The 19,533-nt window shown below is 39.9% G+C and overlaps 1 protein-coding gene across 2 annotated transcripts in view; it reads right to left on the minus strand.

Moving 5' to 3' along the window:
* RNF144A (ring finger protein 144A) overlaps window positions 1-19,533 on the minus strand; it is a 64,976-nt gene that overhangs the window by 39,369 nt on the left and 6,074 nt on the right. The window contains exon 2 of one of the 2 annotated variants that reach the window (XM_027737435.2): window positions 7,383-7,472. The exons of the other annotated variant lie outside the window; for it this stretch is intronic. The gene's annotated coding sequence lies outside the window, so the exon portion shown is untranslated. The remainder of the gene's footprint in view (window positions 1-7,382; window positions 7,473-19,533) is intronic. 2 annotated transcript variants of the gene reach the window in all.

A 19,533-nucleotide genomic window follows, 5' to 3' on the forward strand; every position in this document is an offset into this window, starting at 1 on the left:
GTGGACCAGAGGTTAAAGAAGTTAACATCAATACAAACAAGTTATAAGACAATTCAACTAATGATCATAGCCTTGGTACTAAATCCTCTGCCTCAGAAAACAGCTGAGCAGCCGAATGTAGGGGGCAACCATTTTATCCAGACTCCTGAAACACTCTTTCAGCAGTTCTGACTCCTGTAGCTTCCACCCTTTTGTACACAGCCTAAAGAAATCAAGATCAACCACTTAACATTCAAACAATGTTAAATAAAGAAAAAAAAGCCTTTTTACTCGAAAAAGTTACAATTAAAAAGGCTGAATTAAAAATGGTAGGTAGAGATATTCTATGCTTTCCAGAGGTCAAGTGTTGAACATTTTAGATAGCAGGAAACTCTCCAAGTTCAACTCATGCTTTTCCAAACCAAACAAGATATAAACCACGGAAGCCTGCCCTCTTTTCCAGCTTCTGGGAAGATCACAGATGAGGTCGTTCATTATGGTCCCAGCCAAGTAACACAGTACACACACACCACCCACCTCTTGAAACATACCCCTCTATTTAAAGGGAATCCACTGTACTAAAAAAATAAATCTTTTTTTTTTTTTTGGGGGGGGGTAAGTTCTGTAATTGTTACTTTTTCCTATTTACTTTAATGGTCACCACAGTGTTTTATGTTAAGGACACTGTGAAAAAGCAGTCACAGAGGTCTAACCCACCAGTTTAAAACAGATATTTGGAAAGGAATTGCTGCCAGGGTTCTAAACCAAACAGCACGGATTACAACTCACTGTTTAAAATTAGCTTTTGTGGTTTGTTTTTAGATATTCCTAGTAACAAACTCAATCTGATTGCCCTTTCTTGGTTTATTTTATTGCACCTAGCAATCTGGGAGGCCAAAATTAGAAATTTAATTTCAAATATGGCTATTAATTCTCCTAAATATAGTCTACTACATGAGTAAGCTGTGTCACAGGTCTGAAGGTTTTGTTGGGTTTTGGGGTTCTTTTGGTCCAAGGACAATAAATGCTTGACTAGGAGTTAAGAGCTGTACATGCTTTTAGGATTAAGTAGTTTGTCAAATAAAATTACACAGGAAAAAAGAAATCCAGAAGGAAGGAACTGAACCTGGAACATTTTGAATTCCTATTCCATATTTAATGACAAGAATCCACCACCAAAGAAGTGCTTAACCATCAAAGCTATCCCACATCTCTTTTCGGAAATCCTTGGTTAACCTACATTGTCTACAGAGTATTTTGTCCTAGTTAATTGGCAAAGGCAGCTCTTTAGTTTCTTTCCAGTAGGAAACCAATTAAATAAGATTCAAGAGAGCAAAGTAGTGCTATGTTTAAAAAAACAAACAAACAAAAAAACAAAAACAAACAAACAAAAAAAAAACCAACCAAAAAAACCAAGAAGGAAGAGCACAGTAGCTGGCTGCTGCTTCTCCAAAAGAGTTGGAACAAACCATTTGTTCAAAAACTGGATACACAAAGCAGTTTATCTCCTTTACAGTGGTCAGCAAAGATGGGAGCAAGAACATCATAGCTTAAACGAAGGTGTTTGGTGGGCTTCAGAACTCACTTAGGTGGGAAAGGCTAGAGCAGAGCAGTGTAGGAAGACTCCACAATGCAACAGAATATGGGAAATTCAGGGTTTCTTTCATCCGCATCAAACTCTGTCCTAGACAGAGAATAGGGATTTTTTAGCATCAGACATACTGCACCAGCTGTAAGTCACATTTTGCCACAAACTTTAAACCTCTGATGTTACACAGTTGAGTTAATGGGGAGTTTGGGAATATGACTGAGAACACCACTAGGTCAGTAACTACCCGCACATTCATAGTCTTTCCATACTTTAAAAAAAAAACAAAAAAACCCCAAACCCTACTAATGAAGGCCTACAGGAGATTGTGAAAATGAGAAGGACATGCAGACCAGGAAACACCTAAATACTAGATTTAAAAACAACGCACAAGCTTTCTACATGGGGCTTCTGTGATTGTTAGAAATTAATAAAAGTAATCAACCATTTGTAAAAATGGCTAATAAAGATAAAAAAATATAAAAATAATGAAAGCAATACAGAAGGAGCCAATTATGGACACAAAAATGGCTCTGGAGGAAGAATTCAGGTTGCTGGGCAGAGATCTCTTCTCCCGGGTGCTGGACAGCAATACAGGCTCTTGCACTTGGGTACAACACTTCAGTACTGAGTGACAAACTGAGCTTAACTTCTAGCATAGATTTCAATCACCTGAGCCTGTCTGAGGAGCATGCACCAATACCTGCTAGTGACCTGAAATAACCAGGAGGTCTGGATTGCTGCAATGCCAGCAGTGGTCAGAGACTTAGTAGATGGAAAAAGCAGGCAAAGTGGCATGTACTGCATAAAGCAATATAATTATCCAGTTTACAGACTGTTTGTACTCTCTCCTGCCTTTTCTACTAATACTCAAAATGAAATGTTTTCTTCTGTGCAGATTGGTTTTGTTTTTGGTTAAAAGAAAGTGTGGTTGAAAAGTGGCTGTTGTCCTTGGAACAGCAAGTAGTGAGGTTTGAGAGGGCTCTGAGTTCCTCGAGAAGTTCTTTCCATAGTCCCTGAGAAAAATACTTTGCTTATGCAGCTCAGCTTATGTCTGTGACAGACCAGCCACCAACCTGCTTTCTCTCCAGGACTGGGTTCAAGGTTTTACAGAAATGGGAACAAGCACATCAAGATATGACAAAGACATTAAAAGGAGAACTAATTAATACAACAAGCTGTAAATCAGCCTTTTACCACAATGGAAAAGGAAAAGGATGAAGTGGACAGTTCCTTTCTGAGATGCAGAGCTCTTCAGCAGCTTCATTCCTACTGGTAGTTCTTATTCTGAAGTGTTGTTTCAAGTCAACCTGCAAATTTTATAGGAAAGTGAAACTGGATTGAGATGTGCAAAAAGCAAGCCAGAAGAAAAAAGGAAGAACTTAATTTCTAACTACTGGGGATAGGGGGAATATTGCTGAGATGACAGCAAACATGGAGAGAGCTATCAGTTCCTGTTGGGATCAATACACTAACAGGAGAACAAAAAACTGCAGTGGGGCTCCTAATTTTCTCTGATCGATGTCTGAATCCAGAGTCAGAAAAATTTCTGTTACCACTACAATGAATTTGTGTACATTACATTCAAAAGAAGCAGAAAAAGTGGAAGACAGCTTGTGAAAGCTCAGGAACTTTGTTATGCAGCAACAAGACCCTTTTGCACAAGACAGATGATTGCTTAAAGGACTAGTATGCAGTGGTTGCCTAACTTAATGAAGGTCATAATACACAAGAGCAGAAAACTGCCTTGACTTGTGCCTCCTTCCCTACTTCCATACATCGCAAGTACATTCCAACAATTTAAAGTACTGGAACCCTACTGCTTTTCCCTGTTGCTTTGTGCATCTGCAGTACTCAGTGTCCCCTATCCCTTCTCACTTTGTTGAACTGGAAGAAAAGAATTATCCCCAATTCCACTGACTCTTGCAATCACAACAGAAAGGTGACCAGTTACACAGAACTTGGAACAACCTATACAAAAAGCCAATTTCACATATACGTGAAATCTGTAAAAAAAAGTGAACATTTGCAGTCAGATTTCATTCTACAGACTGAAAAAAGAAGAGAGAAATAACTCCCCTTCAGGTTTTGATGTATGATAGAACCCCAAAACATCTTTTCAATCTGAACTTATTAGAAGCTAATACTACATTCAAAAAAACAACAATCCAGCAACACCAAAACTACAAAAATTAAGGAAAAAGCCTCCAGTATTTGAAACAAAGCCTCAAAAATGTAACCAACAGCTATTCATTTCAATAGGATGCCAAGTTCTTCTGCAGCAATAGTGGGACATTCAAAACTAAGAATTAGAAAGCATGAAGACCAAGACAGCCTTACCTGGTCAGAACCACTTCCATGTTGCTCTGCACAAGCCAGACCCAAATATACAAACAACCAGGCAAATAAAGGAATGCAGATGGCTTGAGAATGAGCTAATTTACTTTTTAAAATTTTCCTTACTGAAAAAAAAGTATTTCCAACCTTCAAATCCTTCTCGGCTATTGGGGGAGATTTTTTGTGACTAAAGCTAATAAGTAAGTTTAGTTTTACATCCTATAACTAAAATAAAATTTTACTTTGTGGCCAACACTACAGAATGAGTTTGTCGCCTCCACAATGTAGTTCTGCCCCCTAGTCACAGGCTAAAAAAGCAATACTTGACTTTTGCAGGCAGATTGTATTTACATTTTTATTAAATTTCATTAGCTATCCATTTTCTAAGTTGGACTGAGCCAAGCTGTGCCTTTGGCTACTGCTGAGACATAATATCATTATCACCATAATTATTAGTGTATCACTGGAGCTGAGTCACCCACACTGCACACTTGTCACTAAATTATTGTACACTGACTCAGTTACAGAGGTCTCAGCCACCACTAGGGTTACAGACAGCTACTTAGAAAACATCTTTATCTAAGGCAAAGCCAAAATATTTTGATTGCTTCCTTCCACAGTGAAATAAAACATTATAACTATTTTAAAGGTTATAAACAATGAGATAAAATTAACAACTCTATTAGAAAATCCCACAATTTCAAGCCAACACTAGATCACTAGAGAAGAATTTTGCATTTTACTGGCAAGCACTGACTTTCCCCATCTGCTTGCTTCTCTCCCTACTAATGAGCAGGAGCAAGTTACATCTTTGAAAGCATCTTTAAAGATGACAAGAGCACAAGTTTTTCTCTAGATGCTTAGGAAGGTTCAATTAGTTGTGCCACTATGCCCACTATCACACTGATAGGATTGGCGGGCTCTTGTCTGCCAGACAAGGAAAATCAGAGGGCAACACTCCTCTGCTTTGTATTAATCGTCTGAGCTATGTATGGTATGTTCTTGTTCGTTACACAAATACCTCATGATCATCCATATGCCACAAATATTTTCCAATACAGACCTCTGCCAGGACATGCTCCATTCCAGTAATCCTTCAGAGCCATTTCAGTGAAATAGGGCTGGCAGGCAGCAGAAAGACTGAAAAGCTCAAGGCACATTTCAGTTATGTATGTGCACAACATGTCAGAGCTGCTCTCACACTGATCATCCAAGTCCATAAAATATCACAGACGTTCTGGTAAATGTGAAACAAGAGCAAACAGCCACACAACTGAGGTTTCTGTTTCTTTCGGGGAAAAAAGACAGACCAGCCATGCATATCTTTCCAAGAGACTGGATACAGGTCCAGAGAATACTTCACACATATTTTTCCCCTTGTGTTTCAGAAAATGGGATATGGTGCCTGGAGAGGTTTGAGGATCTTCAGAAACACCCCAATAGAAAAATACACAACCAGTGAGAACCAGCTGCACTGCTGATAAGAACATGGTGGAGAATGGGTACAGAGGCAGACTCCCACCTACACCCAAAGGCATGGGACTCTATAGGAGAGGAGTGAAGAGCTGAACCCAGGCAAAGAGGCTGGGGGACTTTAGCTTATTTGCTTCACACATGGAGATCAAGAAGAGATATAGTCACTCCTTGAATACACATGATGTAGGGTAATGCAAATCACACAATGAGAGGGGAATTATTTAAGATAAAAAGAAATCATTGACCAAAAGGACAGACATATAAACTTGCCATTTTCAATCTGTTATAGAGATTTTCTTTAACTTTCTAAGTATCAGAGATGAATTACATGTTTCTATTATAGCTTTTCAAAAGTAGGCAAAATGCTAATTACTTGTAAGCTGAAAGTTTATAAAAGCAATTAACTAGCTATAGACCAAACTGTGAAGGACTTAAAAAAAATAATTTTCACTTCTCTTTATTTATATTTTAAATCAATCAGTTAAATTAAAGAAGAAAACAATGAAATTGTACAATTTTTTTGAACCTCAATTTCCTTTTTAAGCAAGGGATATGGAAAATAGTATCAGACATTTTGGTTTTAAATGAAATTTACATCTCTTTTCTTCACCTCCTTCCATTTTGTTTTTCTGCTAGTAAAAAAAGATGTGGCAATACAGATTTTTCCACTCGGTAGTAAAAAAGGGAACAAAAAAATCTAAATGAGAAATATTTCAACTAGCTATACAATTAAGAAGTACTTCTTTACATTAAGATATGTTACTCAAGGTGAGCACACAGTTTGTTACATTAAAAACTCAAATACAAACCAATGAGGTCATGACTATGTTTTCACAAGAGGTTTTTCCTGTGATCAGAAAGAGTCAAGCAAAAACACCATTACATTTTGATAATTAAGCCAAGAATAGAAGTTCCAAAGAAAAGGAGAAAAAAAAAATTACAGTCTGCGAGCCTGAAAGTATGACTTTTCAGTGCTACTTCCAGAAGATGCATGCACACAAAGGTGGCATTGCTGGGGAAAAAGCTACCAACAGCAATTCACAAGGAAATGAGGAATCTAAAAATATTATTTCTGCATATAACCATGTTAGTAACCACAGCAGTGCTGGATCAAGGGTTGGACTTAATGATCTCAGAAGTCTTTCCCAACCCAGTTGATTCTATGATTAGAGCAAGCATAATGCAGTATTGCAGATCTAGTGATATTTGCAGGATGATCTTTTCCAAACCACAGAGAAACAGAATGGCTTAAGTTATTTAAATAGAATTTTTACTGCCTTCTAAAAGACAAGAAGATAAATATGTACTACTTTTTTTTTTACTGACTGGAAACACATTGATCAAATACATGAATAATTTGCTATGCAGTACAGATAGAACTGTAGCTACCACAAAAAGAAAATCACGCTTATTATTCCACTTCCTTATTTGGAGTATGGAGAACATGGGACATATGGAGTACATGGGAAATTGAACTATTAAATCAAGAACCATATATGAAAGCAAAACAGGCTCCGTTACAGAGATATAAAGAGACATTTTATATATATATATGTATATATATATGTTGAGATTTAAAAATAAAAGCCTAGTGAACCCATTTTAGGTAATACCATAAAATTGCACTTTTCAGATAGTTGCCAAACTACAGCAAAACAAGTCTCTCTGTGACTTGGATTTTGCCAGGAAGGTAACTAGAATGTAGTTTGTTGTTTTTCTACATTTCTTTGGTAAATGAACCCTTTTCATTCTAGAGATCCATAATTAAAATCAAATTTTGACAAATTCCCTCCTCTATAGTACCTCAGGCTATGTGGCTTCTAGTTTTATGGAGAACCAAACAGCAGTTCCAAAGACTATAAAACCCATCTCTCAGGTTCTTTTTCTCCCCTCTCTCAGCTTTTGTTGGGGTAAGAGTCCTATGAAAGAGTGGCTGCACTGGAAACTGCATCTGCCTGTGCCCTGGCCAAGTGTTGTCAAGACAGTCAAGGCATATGCCTACCACAACAATCTCTCCTTTGTCAGTCACAGGGATTCCATGAGAAAGCACCAACCAGTCTAGGAATTTGGCTCAAGGTAGTGTTAGACAAGCCTGAAAGAAAAAAAAAAAAAGATAATAAGGGTCAGACTTTATTTAGATTGATTGCATGAACCCGGAACTAACAGCTCCATTTTGCCAACAAGCTTTTAAAATTGTGTGGTAGCACAAGCAGTCTTAGCAAAGACAGACAAAATTCACCTCCTAACCCGTTCTACTCTCTGCACTTACTGGATCAGTTTGCACTTAACAGCTTGGAAAGATTAATCCCATTACACAAGAGAATTTTACTATTATTATTTTTGTCTTTATCATTGAATTTCCAAGCCTGAAAATTCACATTTTACTATCACCCTATATATAGCTGCAGCCCCCATGACCCAGAACTTTAGGAAAACATCACCAATTGTATCCAGAGCTAGGTTCAGGGACTTCTTACATATAAAACCAGCAGTGAACTACAACAGCTTTTCTCACATTTAGCAAAGCCTCTGTAGAAACTGTACTAGGAAAACATACATACAACATACATACAAAACAATGTACAAAGCCCACTACTCTGAGTAAAAAAAAAAAAAAAAAAAAAACAAAACAACAGTCTGTAGGCAGAGCATTTTAAAAACTGTGATGAGATGCCAGGGAAAAGAGGGAAACAAAGAGGAAGAGCTGGAAGCTACTGTGCAGCAGGAAAGCTATGATAATTGCCATCACAGAAACATGGTGGGATGACCCACAGAACTGAAGTGCTTCAATGGATGGCTATAAATCCTTTGGAAGGGAAAGACAAGGAAGGAGAGGTGGTGGGGTAGCCCTGGAGGTCAGGGAGTGTTTTGACTACATAGAGCTTGATGATGGGTGAAGTGTTTATAGGTAAGAATCGGGGGTAATAAGGCAAATAAGGCAGGTATCCTAGTGGTAGTCTGTAACAGACTGTCCAACCAGGATGAAGAAGTAGACAAAATATGCTATAAGCAGTTGTGAGAAGCACCATGATTACTAGCCCTGTTCTTTTGGGGGATTTCAAACTTACCAGATACCTGCTGGAAATACAATAAATCAGAAAGGAAACAGCCTAGGACGTTCCCGGACTGTGTGGGAGAACTTCCTGAAACAGATGACTCAACCAGCAGAGGTGCTTCACTGGACCAGCTTTTCACAAATACAGGACTTGTGGGTGATATGATAGTTGGAGGCTGTCTTGGGCATAGCAATTATAAAAGAAAAGTTTTTGATCCCTGAAGTAAGAAGAGAGGCCAAAGAAGGAGACATTATGACCTTAGCAACTTGCAGAAGTACTACAAGAATGTCATGAGGTTATGCAAGCAGAGAATGAGAAGGGCCAAAGCCTAACTAGAACTAATTCTGGCTACTGTCATAAAAGACCTTAAAAAGTTTCTATAAATACATCAGCAACAAGAAGGTTAAAGAAAATCTCCATCCTTTATTGAATGTGGGGGAATATAGTGGCAAAGGTTGAGGAAAAGGCTGATGTATTAATGTCTTCCTTGCCTCAGTTTTTAACATAAGACCAACTGTTCTCAGGGTTACCCAGCCCTCTAAGCTGGAAGACAGGGAGCAGAATGAAGCCCTCATAATGCAAGGTGAAATGGTCAGCAACCTGCCACACCACTTTGATGCACATAAGACTATGAGGCTGGATGGGATCCACACTCAAGTGAGGAAGCTGGTGGACATGCTCACCAAGCCACTGTCAGTCATTTACCAGCAGTCCTAGCTAACTGGGGAGGTCCCAGGTGACTGGAAGTCAAATGTGACACCTATCTATAAAAAGGGGCAGAATGAGGATGTGGAGAACTACACACCTGTCAGCCTGATATTGGTGCCAGGGAAGATCATGGAGCAGATCATCCTGAGTGCCTTCATGTGGCATGTACAGGACAACCAGGGGATCAGGCCCAGACAGCATAAAAGGTAGATTCTGCTTGATCAAACTGATCTCCTGTAACAAGGTGACCCACTTAGTGGATAAGGGAAAGGCTGTGGATGTTGCCTACCTAGACTTTACTAAAGCCTTTAATACCCTTTCCCACAGCATTCTCATGGAGAAACTGGTTGCTCATTGCTTGGACTGTTCACCAGGTAAAAAACTGGCTGGACAGAAAGGCCCAGTGTTGAGTAGTAGTGAATGGAGTTGCTCCAGCTGGTGGTTGGTCACAAGTGGTGACCCCCAGGAATCAGTCTTGGGGCCAGTCCTATTTAATGTCTTTATCAATCATCCAGATGAGGGGGTCAAGTGCCCCAGTCAGTTCCAGATGACACCACACTGGGCAGAAGCACTGAGGGTAGGAATGCTCTGCAGAGGGATCTGGAAAGGCTGGATTGATGGGCCAAGGCCAATGGTGTGAGGTTCAAAAAAGCCAAGTGCCAGGTCCTGCCCTTGGGTTACAACAACCCATTCAGTGCTACAGGCTCGGGGAAGAGTGGATGAAAAGCTCCTGGTGGAAAAGGATCTAGGGGTGCTGGTCAACAGCCAGATGAACACAAGCCAGCAGTGTTCACAGGTAGCCAGGAAGTCCCAGGGCATCCTGGCTTGTATCAGCAACAGTGTGGCCAGTAGGACCAGGGTAGTGATCACTTCCCCATACTTGGCACTGGTAAAGCCACACCTTGAATCCTGTGTCCAGTTTTGGGCCTGTCACTTCAAGAAAGACATTGAGGTGCTCGAACGAGTCCAGAGAAGGGCAGTGGAGCTGGTGAAAGGTCTGGAGCACAGGTCTGATGAGGAGCAGCTGAGGGAGCTGGGATTGTTTAGCCTGGAGAAAAGGAGGTTGTGAGGGGGGAACCTCATCGCTCTCTACAACTACCTGAAATGAGCTTGTAGCCAGGTAACAAGCAATTGGCCAAGAGGAAATGGCTCAAATTGCACCAGAGGATGTATAGATTAGATATTAGGAAAATCTTCACCGAAAAGGCTGTCAAGTGTTGCAATAGGCTCCCCACAGAAATGGTGGAATCACCATCCCTGGAGGTATTTGAAAGACGTGTAGATGTGGTACTTGGGGACATGGTTTAATGGTGGACTTGGCAGTACTGGGTAAACAGTTGGACTTGATCACCTTAAAGGTCTTCTTCAACTAAACAATTTTACGATTCTATAAATTCAGAACACAGCAATTGGTAGTAGTTTTACTTTCACTGCAAGCTATTTCCCAGTTTCAGATTTATCCAGTAGTGTTGTTTCTCAGAGACAAATCATCAGCTCAGTTCCTTTCCAACAAATACTCAAAAAACTTATATCCCAAACTGAGTATGTAGATTTTTAACATAAAACCTGCCCTTTGCTACCAAATCTAAAAAAAAAATGCAGCTTGGAACCAGTTTATAACCAAACGCACAAGATTCCAGTCTTCCTTATTCATCCTAAATTTTAGACAACACGTTATTCAAAAATATTTGTAATTATAGAAGTTCCAAATGTTAAAGAATGCTTCAAGAAATATGCACTTAATTCCCGAAACATTCTCATCCTCCACTCTGATTTCCATTTAGAGGGAGATGTGGTATGGGAAAAACATGTAGCATAATTTTAGGAAAAACAAACAAACAGTAGTTACTGTTACTTAGGCAACCAATACTTGAAAAATGCTCATATATATATATATGCACTGTAAGATTCTAGGCTACTGATCAGCTATTCAGTCAGCAGCTGTGTCACCAAAAAGAGGTTCCCCCCCGCTCACTTCAACCTTCCCCTGCTACTTCTTTACAACAAATCTTGCTTGAAAATTAGGAAATCTGACAAAATATGTTACTACTCTCTTCCTAAATTCTCTTGACATTTCAGGAGGAAAAACAAACTAGATTTTCATTATGGTGTAACTGTTTGTAAAACAAGAAAACTGCTTCCTTAGGGTTAGAAGGGCTATTACATTGTTAACCTGAACCCCACAAATTATTACATATTCCCAAGTACCCTGATAAGTACAATTAACTTGTATATGGATAACAAATACTGCCTGGGCACATGACCTGCCTTGGGCTGGAAACCTCAGAAGATTCACTACTTTCTCTAATGGTGGGAAGTGTAATTTACTGGTTTAAAGAGCTACAGCCATTCACTTTTCCATTTAGGTGTAACTAGAAACACTGGCTGAAGACCTATCACTCTGTAAATGAGAGAAGGAAGAAAATAAATTAAAAAGGGAGAGTAACAGGAAGTCAGTACAACATACTTGTCAAGGCAGTCTCTTCTCATACTGTCAGGGTATGGTTAATGTTTAAGCTGCTTAAGAACTCCGTTCTCAAAATCTCTACCACAGACGTTTTTCAGCTCTTCTGCCAGCCCTTCTTTTTGCTTAGTACAAAACTTGTCCCATCCAGTACTCTCAGTCATTGCATCAGCTTCATCCAACTTACACATCTCTTGACCTCTTTCTTCCTCTTAAAACCTTGCCCTTGCCAGCACTTCACTCAGTTGTTCACTAATTGCTCTACCAGCACTGCCTTCCTGAGGCCCTCTCTCCCATTTCTCTCTTTTAAAGGCTGGAGGGATCTCGAGGAAACAAAACAGATTTTACCAGCAGCATTTGTCTCCTGTTTGCTCCTGGGCAACCTCTTCCAGCCACAAAAACTCAGTTATCCTCTCTACAGAGGGACCTCACAGAATTACCTCCTATTTGAAGCCTCTCTTCTTATCAAAACTGGAAATTTCAACCCTTCTCTCTGACATTTCCTTGGAGTTATCCAGCTCCTAGGTTAAGCTCTACACAGAAACAGACAAACCTCTTATCTCCCCTCCCATACAAGACTTTCCCAAGAGGCTCTTCCTTGATCAGCCAGCATCCTGCCAGTCCCCAGCCTGTAGGATGATTATTATACTCAATAAGAAGCTGTATGTCTAAGTCCTGTAAGAAAGGACATGCATAATATACACAAAATGCAGTCTTTCTATTGATCTCTCAGACAACTAAAATGCTTATCCTGGCACTCAAGACGTTCCTCCTTTTCGTGGGTTTCAACCAAGTGAATCCGATCTTGAGAAGTTTTTCTGATGAGACATAAGCAATGGTCATCTCACCCACATGTCGCTGGGCTATTTTAACCCTTTCACTGATTTATTATTCAATTAATGTAAAAAAACCTTCAAACTCCTTTCCCATAATTTTAATAACCTTCTCAGCCTGTTTTCTCTTGATCATTTTTTACCAGTGTTTTGTCCTCCATCCCCAGCAGGGAAATATCTCACAAAGATGGACCTGACAGATCAATCCATTTGACAGTTATCAGACATTTGTCTTTGGATGATACCAAGTCTGTCCTAAAATTATCTGGACAGGGATCCAAATAACTACAAATAAAAACACAGAGGGAAAAAACAAAAGCTGCTCACACCTCACCCTTTCCAGGTTCACTTCCAGGAATTTTTTCACCACTGATAATTACTGTGGCTCTTTCTATACCTTCTGCAGGTTTTTAAAAGACCTTTTAATGATCCTAGTGAAAACTAGGATCACATACAGAATTTAAGTATTACTGCCATTAATGCATTGCAAGGAGAAATATGTTTATTTTATAAATCCCATTACCCAAGTATTAAATTAGACCTCTCTTCCCTCCCTACAACAGTGCACTGGTCCCTTAAAAGTTCTGCATCCAGCCTGATCCCTAACCCTTTTGCTGAGCTGCTGTTTTTCAGGATGCAGTCCCCCATGCCCCATATCCAGAAAAGTTTTCACCAAGAAATCTGATTGAATTCAGCCCCATCCTGCATACATACCTTTGGTCTTACTCATCAAAAACAAATAAATGCTTTGTGGCTACTTCCTGATTATTAAAATCTAGTAATGACAGACTGGTAAACAACATAATTGGATGCCTTTATTTTTTAAAGCTTCTGTCTTAGAAATTAAAATGTTAAATGGTGTCTTGCCCAGGCCCAGTCCTGAAGCATCTTGATTTTCAGTTTATTTTTCACAGACATCTACTTGTTTATATTTTACAGGCAGCTGTTGCTCCATTCACCTGGCATGCTTTTGCTGACGTGCTGTAATGGTTTTCCCAACAAGAAAGCTCTATTGTACAGAGCCACAAGCTGACAGGCAGAATTAGGAAACCTGTATCAGTCTCAGCACAGGACGAGCAGCAGATGTGAAAAGAAAGGCTGTGGGATCTGCTCTATATTTGTGTGACAGCCCATGGTTCATCTGTTTTTTGTGTCAGCCAAGAGTAGCTAGGAGGCACAAATGGCCATGAACTCATCTCTCTCCACTCCATTCTGTCAGAGTTGATGATGCAGCTCACAGTCTGGCAGCCACAGGGTCCCAAGGACAAATGTCAAAGGACACACAGGAAAGAAGATGATGTTTGACAGGTTATATGCATGCAAAGGAATTTCAGCTTTGGATTCTCACCTTTACTTATGGTGGTGACAACATGTGATTACGAAAAACGTGATTTCCTCGCCAGCCTCCTTATCCTTGTCAGGAGACAGCATTTCATACAGTCCTACACTGTCACCGCTACCCACAGAGAGACACAAGGTGAAAGATGAGATCCCTCAGCAGCAACGCTCCCACAGCAGCCAGGGACACAACACTCGTCAAAGGGAAATTCTGCTGTGCAAAGTATTTACATGCCACAACCAAACTGAAACCCTGCAGTCCCTGTGCCATGGAGGTCACACAGAGTTACATCCTGGAACACTTAAGCAAAACTTAAGCATATAGCTCAGTGAAGAAAGCACATATGAGCTCTGGGTAAAGCTCCTTGCTGTGCAGAGCCAGCCTAAGCATGCTGTCGCTCATGCCAGGAGATGAAATTCCCAGGGACTCCCTGACAGAGGAGGAAGTTACTCACCTGCCACCGTCCTTCCCCTCCTTCCCTCTGGTTTACATATCTCACACCATTTTCTCATAGCATGTGCTATTCAGGTTACCACAGCTGAACAGCTATTCAACTGGCTGGTTCACAACAATAAGATGCTTTTTATCAGATCAGATGCGGGAAGTTCTTTAAAGGCTTTTTACAGAAAGCAGCTACATGATTTCAAAAAGGCAGAAGAGCTCAAAGCATAGTGATAAAAGGTATTTTAATAGATCCATTCATACTAATACAGCAGATACTGTGTGCTGAAAACAGGGAAATAATACATTTCTAACCTGATAGGCCAGAAGATTTAATTACTAGCTTTGCTTTGAACCTGACAGCTATTACTATTCTACTAACTCTTGGATGCACTTCCAAAGAAGCCTTGTCATTTCAGACTTTTAAGAAGAAGTGGTTGGATTTAACTGCCAGGTTTACTAAAACGTGTAATAGAAAAGCACAAGAATTAAGCCTTCATGAGAAGATAACTCCCCCCCACATACACACCTGCTCATTAATAAGTTGGAATGGAAAATGCCTTCCCTATATTTTTCCTCTACAGTAAAGAACAAAAAAATCAAAACTTACTGTTAACATAATTAAATTAGCACTTCATATTTATCTTACTGGACAAGCTTTCCTAAGCCTTCCAGACGAACTCTAAATGCAGTGAAGTTGACAAAATATTCCATGAATTTCTATAAAAAGGGAGGGGTAGGCATATCATACCACTTGGAACAATATTAAAACTGTGTAGGAAAAAAACGCTTTTTCTACATGGCTAGTCTAGTTTTTTAAGAAAAAGTATTAAAATAATTTTACTATGACTGGTATGGAAGAGTGAAGTGATATAAAAAACAAGTCTAAATATTGCAACTTTTCTATCCATCCCTCAGAAGTGTACAAGAACATAAATCCATTTTTTAATTCCTCCATTTGCAAATATTTTTAAAGTTATTTTCACTTTATGTACTAGAGAGAAATTAAGCTAAACAATAGTCTAAGGTTCGGTCTGACCTAGAATTTGACACAGATTTAACCTGATCTGATTTTGACAGTCACTCAGAAAGGGACCAAAGAATTTGCTGATCATCTCAGATACACTGAAACACACAAAGTATTGGCTGAAAGAAAAAGGAAATTTTCATTTTAAATACCCTACATTCACATTCCTATAGTCCTGAAACATCTACATTCCCTCTTGAAACCTGAGCCCACAGGAGTCAGATTGGGTAAAGAGAAACATATGGGGCAACTCCTTTCAGGCTATGAAGTGGCTGCACAACACAGGACAGAGGCACATATCTTGTGTTGTATCAGCACAATAACCAAAGGTACTCTGTCAGTTAAGAGAGGACTATGGTTTTTGGATGGAAAAGGGAGTTAGATCCACAATTTATCTTCGGTTTTCTGCCTCAAGTTTCCCATGTAGCCTCAAAAACAACTCAACCAACCAACAACCCCCCCCACACACAAAAGAACACGCGGACAGCGTGTGAAAGAAGATTGGAAAGATGCAATTAGGAATTGCCATGAAGGAAAATACAGCTCTGTATACAGGGCACACAGCCCCTTCTCTGTGTACTCCTTCATAGCATTGCATGCAATGCTACAATTCATACCACCACAGTTGCCAAAGGCCCATTCAGCCTGGCTGCCTCCATGGCTAATACCAGACAACCCTCTGAGAGGGCTCTGGAATAACTCATATCTTCTCTGTCATACAGTACTGCTCATTCATTTACAGGCACACCAAGCTTTCACATATTAAGAGTTCAAACAGTTTTAAGATGTACCATCACCTGTTCAATTTGGGACTGACTACCCCAAAGCCACACTCTTTGCATGTGCATCCTTTGCATAGGTGGTACTTCCCCAGAACAGATGACATCTGCCAAAGTATACTGAATCAAGAGGAAAGCCACTGTATTTACATTATTCTTTTCTGAGTAGCTCATATTTTTTTTTCTTTCGACAGTTTCATTATATTCCTTAACATCCATAGGAAATGTCAAAATCTAAAACTGGCAAGTATTTTTGGAAATAATTCAGCAGAGTAGCCCTATTTCAAAATATTCTCATTTCCTTGTTTCCATGTACTGAATGGCTGCTGAGTAGGAAGAAAAAAAATTAAACTGGAAGAGGTTTTTTGTATTATTGTCATGAAATGCAACTTGTTTTAGAGGAATATGAAAAGAGTATATTCAGAAAAAAATTCTCCACTAAATGAGGGAATCTTTTCTGACCCATGTAGGCTTTCCATCACTGTAGATATTTAATAGTTTTAAATGACAGAAGCCACCTCAATTAAAGAGAAAGTGAATTTGGCACTTAGACTCCCTAAGCACATAATGATGCAATCACGGAAGACCCTCTCAAGCATTTAATAAATGCATCAAAACATGATGTGCTTTACCTGATGCATATATTGAAAAATAAGATGTCCATATAAAATAGAAACATTAGTCTTTTAAATTATTTATTATCTTGTTACAGAATTTACCATTTTCAGGTAGTGCCACGGTCCGAGGGGGGATGGGGCCGTGACACAACACGGAGAGGTCCGTAGACAAGGCAGAGGTGCAACTGGGATACTTTATTGAGGTGTGCCCGGGGTTTTATGAGTTCAGGTGGGGAAAGGGCTAGAATATGGGGTGGGGCATGAGACAGACAAACAGGGGAACAAATCGGGGTAGGGACACAGGCAACGGGGGAGGAACGTGGGAGGAACCGGGGAAGGAAAGGGCGAATGGTAACTGTCTCCTCTCTGCAGCTTCTGCAGCTTATCAGAGAGGGGAGCGGGGAAGCAGAGAGCAGGCAAACTCGTGGCAAGCCCAGGCATGCCCAGGCTGTGCACTGTGTCGTGTGGATACAAAGCAATACACGTATTTGAAACCACATAATAACGGTAAAGTCCATAGCATAAAGTCCTGTCAATTGCTGTATGTCTTTCTCCACGCCTGGAACCGCTCCCATCCTGAATCTTGCTCCTTCACATGGTAGTATAGTTCTGCATATTTTCACTGAATGAAAATAATCAAAGCTCTGATGAATGTCTGGGTGAGATATAGTTGAGCAACCTCTGATTTTCTCCCACACAAGCACTGTAACAGCTGGACAACAGACTTTAGGTAACATGAAATACCGAAACCGAGATCTACAGCTCCTATGAAGAGCATTTCCCCCACACTTCTAGGAAGACCTATTTGTTGATGGTCAGATACAAATCTGCAGCCTTTCAGCAATTACAAGAGCTCAGATACATACTGTCTTTCATTTAAGCCTATTTGTTTTAAGTTTCTTTGTAGAGATTTTTTTTTTTTTGAGGAGAGCAATTTCCTCTCTTTATGTAAAACTCCAGATACTGTGAATTCTTCATACCCAATAGGGCTGGATAAGTCCCATGTTAAGGGAATCATATGAAAACTCTCTTGGTATTAAGAAAAGTGGATTTTCACATGAGTTGAGGTGACTCTGATAGGACATCCTAACCTGCACATATTTTTTTACCCTGGTACTCTCCAGGTTATCATTTTAGTAAAACCACCTAGGATAGCACAAAAACTGCTTTGTTTTGCAAAGGGTTTTGTAGGGTTTTTTTCCCCTCCAAAAATAGCACCATCTTTACCCTTCTTCCACTGTTCAATATCAGAATTGGTTGATACCACAGTAAAAATATGCTGCTATTTCAATGAAAAGAATGGTTCAGTCTCATGGGGTGAGAAATGAATGTGCATAAGAAAAGATATTAAGGTGAGAGGGGGAAAAGCAGAGATCCTGACTGACCCTGCTGCCCCTCTAGTGATCCCTCCTGAAGCTGCCACTGGCAGCAGTGTTGCCTGCCAGCAAAGTGGTACACGACTATTATTAGCACAGTGAGGGAGCATGACAGTTTGACTGTTCTTTATATTGGCAGCTGTGTTGAATCATCCCATCCAAAAACAACTCCTATTAATGAAAGTTACAAGGACAGGCCTATGTTGGTCTGGAGACCACTACAGTAGAATCATGGACTATAGGAAATAAAACCAAACCAAAGAAACCCCACAAAAAACCCATGCAGACCTTTCAGACAAGAGAGCAAAACAGTGAACTTTGCAAGAAAGAGCAGACCCTAAAAACACATTTACCTGTAACTGTAAAAAAAGCTTCATAGCAGTAGTCTAAATCGAAAAGCAAGGGAACACAGCCATAAATATTGGATTTCATTCAAACCTGTGAACTTCAGCTTTTTAAGGAGCTAATGGAAATGTTAACTGACTGATGCAAATATTTAGCACGAACTGACAGTTTGCTAAAAAGACTATCACACTCTTTGGATTTATGAGTCGTCTATGAATTTCTCATACTTCAATTTTAGGCTAAATATGTAACATGAACTGAAGCCAGAATTACCCTGTTACTCCCTGTGAAGTGAGATTATTTTTTTCAAAGACAATGACAACCTGGAACAAAAGAACAGAAGACAGAGAAGTGGGTTATTACCCTCCTAATGAAGGGGATAGACAGTAAAACAACCATATTATGTTTCATGCCTAATAACAGTCAAGGGTAAAACATTTGAGAATGGATCTTCAGACATAAATCCATGCAAAGTAAGTGGCCAATGCTGCTGCTCTAGTGGGACACCACATCACGGAAGAAAGGAGATAACAGGAGGTTACATATTCTGAACACAGCCATAGCTGATGCCCACTGACAGCAGCAGTGTCTGCTCCAAGCAGCAGTGGATGTGAGAAACTACAGTAGAGAGAAGGATGAACTCACACCGTAGAGAATAGCTCTCTCAGAGCCAAAAGGATCCAAAGTACAGGGCACAACCAAACACACACAGGGAGCCAACAACAGCATGGAGAGGTGCCAGGGTCATGCTTAGTGCAAGCTCCATATGGCACCAATATTCCTAGAGTAACCTTTCCCAAGGCCAGTGGCTGCCACATCACAAGATAAAGACAAACAAACAAGCCTTGAGATAAACTTACACCCTGCAGGTGAGTAAAAATAGATGAACATCCACAAACTTAAAAGGTTTTTAACTGCTTACAATCAGAGGTGCAGATAAGATAATACATACTGCACCCTTAGGAAGTGGTTGGTTCCAATTCATGTAGCAACTACAAGGTTCACCACCACATTGTGCTTAACAACCTGTACACAGTTCATTTCTCAGTCATTAATAGGAAGAGCTGACTGGTCTGTTTTACCTGCAACTTCTGAGGCACAAAGCTTATGACCTCAGCTTGGTCTTAGGTGCAAAAAAGAGCCCAGCAGGTTCCAAATCTGGTCCTGA

Source organism: Pipra filicauda, unplaced genomic scaffold (genome assembly GCF_003945595.2).
Source record: "Pipra filicauda isolate LSUMZ 115617 unplaced genomic scaffold, ASM394559v2 scaffold248_size1969534_pilon, whole genome shotgun sequence".
In the NCBI taxonomy this organism is placed as follows: Eukaryota; Metazoa; Chordata; class Aves; order Passeriformes; family Pipridae; genus Pipra; species Pipra filicauda.